We start from the raw sequence: 3611 nt of genomic DNA, 5'->3' as shown, positions 1-3611 counted from the left end.
TATATCCTTTTGAGGAAAGAAACTAAAGGAGCGAAATAAGGGGGAACAAGTAACCATGAGGGAATACCTATATTGGTAAATAAATAAGGACAAGAGTGAGCAAGAAAGATAAGAAGGAGGAGGGGTATCTATATTAGCAACACTAGCGTAATGAATCATAGTATACCAGGAGGAGTGGAGCGGGATCTTGCCGTCGCACGTCTAGAATATGATGTTTTGGTACAGGGAGGGTGGGAGGGAGGGGGGAGGGAGGTTTTTGTTATGTAAGTACTGCATGTCAGGTACATTTACTTGGATTATATCCACTGTCCTCTATCCTAGCTTAACCTTTCTCTCGACACTTCTGCATGCAAGAAAGAAATTGCCACTAGGACCTGGGGGGAGCACACAAGAGGGCTCAACAGGGGGAGACACAGACAAACCCACCCATTAGGCAGTATACCAAAGGGGGAAGGAGGAATCTCAATCACAACGCAAGAGAGATTTTGGGCAAACAGCGAACATCCATCGTAAACAAATACCACTAGACAGCCCGATATCCTTAACGTCCATCCTAAAGATAGTCTCCCTAAATGTCAAGGGTCTCAACCACCCAGTTAAGAGTAAGAAAATACTAGACTACCTAGCTAAAACAAAAGGAGATGTCTTCCTACTACAGGAGACCAGGCTATCTCTAGATGATGCCGAACGAATGAGAGCGAGATGGATCGGACAGATGGCCTGCTCTCCAGCCATAGGGAAAAAGCGGGGGGCTGATTAACCTGATAAACAAGAACTCCAAGGTAACAATAGAGGAACAACAATGCGATGAAGAGGGGAGGATACTTGTGACGCATCTGAAAAGGGGGGAAGAAAGCATACTTGTAGTGAACATCTATGGCCCCAACGCTGATGACTCCGAATTTTGGGAGGACATCTCGAAAAGACTGGAAGCAATTCCAAAAAACGACCTAACAGTGATGGCAGGAGACTTCAACATAGCATTAGATTACACTCTTGACAGACAATCACAGTGCCACTCACTTCCCCCAAGCGCACACACTACATTAAAAACATATGTACCAGGTTCAACCTTAAAGACCCGTGGCGGCTACAACACCTTGACACCAGAGATTACACCTTTTATTCCAACCCACACAACTCATACAGCAGGATAGATTACATATTAATCTCAGGAACACACTCCCACTTAATAGAGCACACTGACATTGCGACAAGAACTGTCTCGGACCACTCCTGCATCAGCCTCGGACCACTCCTGCATCAGCCTATTGCTGTGTGTGCGACACAATGAAGACCATCCACGTAGATGGAGATTCAATAGCGACGTCTTGTCAGACCAGACCAACAAAGATAAAATAGAAGAAGCCATTAAGGAATACATCAGGTTTAATGACACTCCGGGTACAGATCCTAAGACCATGTGGGACGCACTAAAGGCCACAATCAGGGGCACAATTATAGACATTAAAGCCAAAATTAACAGAAATGCGAAAGCACAGTAAGACCAACTACAAAAAGACATCAAAAGATTAGAGGCAACCCATATCACAGATTCAGAGAACGCTTTCGCGCTGACAGAACTCACAAAAAAAATACGAATATAATAGAATCTTGAGCGAAAGGGCCGGAATGTGGATAAACAAATATAAAGCAATCAACCTCTGCGAGGCTAACAAAGCAGGGAAGACCCTGGCCTCTTACCTGAAACACAGACAAAGACAGCATACCATCTCATCAATCACAGACTCACAAAACATCACACACACAAGACACAAGGATATCCTACAAACATTCAGTGAGTTCTATCAAGATCTCTACAAAAAAGCCCAATCTTTGGACGAAGGTGGGTGCACTGAATACCTAGACAGACTAAACCTCCCGAAGATAACGTCTGAGGAAGCACACACATTAGGACGGGAGATAAGCACAACAGAAATAGATATGGCAGTGAAGTCTCTTAAAGATAACAGAGCACCCGGGCCAGACGGGTACACAGCCACCTTCTATAAAACTTTCTTAACTCACCTGCAACCAATCATGAGAAAAGTATTTAACCACTGCGAGGGAGCGGGGATGGTCTCACAAACCATGTCGGAAGCAAATATAATAGTTATCCCGAAGGAAGGCCAAAATACTCAGCTGCCCCAAAACTACAGGCCCATCTCACTAATAAACGTTGACTGCAAAGTATACGCCAAAATCCTGGCAACAAGGCTTAACAAGGTTCTACCACAGCTGATATGTAACGCACAGGTAGGATTCCTAAAGACACGTATGTCACATGATAACACCAGACTCCTTTGCCATATACGCGAAAGGGCCGCCAAGACTGGCAAACCAGCGGTGACCATTACACTAGACGCTGAGAAAGCGTTTGATAGGGTATCATGGCACTTCCTGGGGCAGTGCATGCGGACATACAACTTGGGGGATTCATACACACGGGAAGTTATGGCACTATACGAAAAACTCAGTGCTCGAATTGTAGTCAATGGGGCGGTCTCAGAACCCTTCACCCTGCAGCGAGGGACAAGGCAGGGATGCCCCCTGTCCCCCTCGCTGTTTCTACTGGCCCTAGAACCACTGATCAGAGATATCGAGACAAATGAGGAGATGAAGGGGGTCACCATTAATGAGGTCACAGTCAAACTAACCGCGTACGCGGATGACATTCTCACTGTCACAGAAAGCCCGAAATCCTCCATCATGGCCCTCATGGAGACCATAGAGAAGTACTCAACCCTCTCTGGATATAACTTAAATAAGCAAACCGGTTTCATTAAATACCTAGGTATACACTTCGGTAATGACGTCAAAAGCACACTTGAACAAAATGAAAAACTAATGCTAGATAAGACAAAGACGCTGTTGGAAGGCTGGTCACCCAAATTCATAACATGGTGGGGGAGGATAGAGACAGTGAAGATGATGATCACCCCAATGGTCAACTACCTGTCGAATATGCTCCCTCTAATGCTCACAGACGATTTCCATCGCAAAATAGACAAGATGCTAAATAATTTCATCTGGCGAAACAAAAAAGCGAGGATAAGCCTTAAAGAATTAAGGTTAGACAAAAAACTGGGGGATTTAAATCTGGCGGACTTCAAAACTTTCCAAACTGTGTTTCTAGCAAAACAGGGGACCTACTGGATCCTGCCCAGCCTGGACTACACACCGGTCTGGCTTAGAACTGACAGAGCCATACTAAACAACCTTGAGCCATTAGTTCTTCTAACAGCTAATAAACAGACACTGGCAGCAAACCCAATACTCAAAAACACGAGAAATGCCCTACTAAAAGTAGATCAAAAGATGGAACACAGCATAAAAAACTCACAGTGGGAATCACTGTGGGCAAACGCAAGGATAAAATACAGAGGTAAACCGCTATCTATTGACTCATGGAAAAAAATAGGTATCTCCCACCCTGTCCAGCTTGAAGAGGGAGAAAGTCCCTCCACTTTCAGCATGCTAAAAAACAAACATAACTTACCAGACATAGAACTGTACAACTTCCTTAAAATCAAAACAGCCCTGACTAAAGCGAAACTCTCTAATCTCAAACCCTCAATAATCCAATACATGGCTAACCTCAACAGAATAGG

This window comes from Triturus cristatus, chromosome 6, assembly GCF_964204655.1.
Source record: "Triturus cristatus chromosome 6, aTriCri1.1, whole genome shotgun sequence".
In the NCBI taxonomy this organism is placed as follows: Eukaryota; Metazoa; Chordata; class Amphibia; order Caudata; family Salamandridae; genus Triturus; species Triturus cristatus.
Note: the sequence above shows the minus strand (reverse complement) of the source record.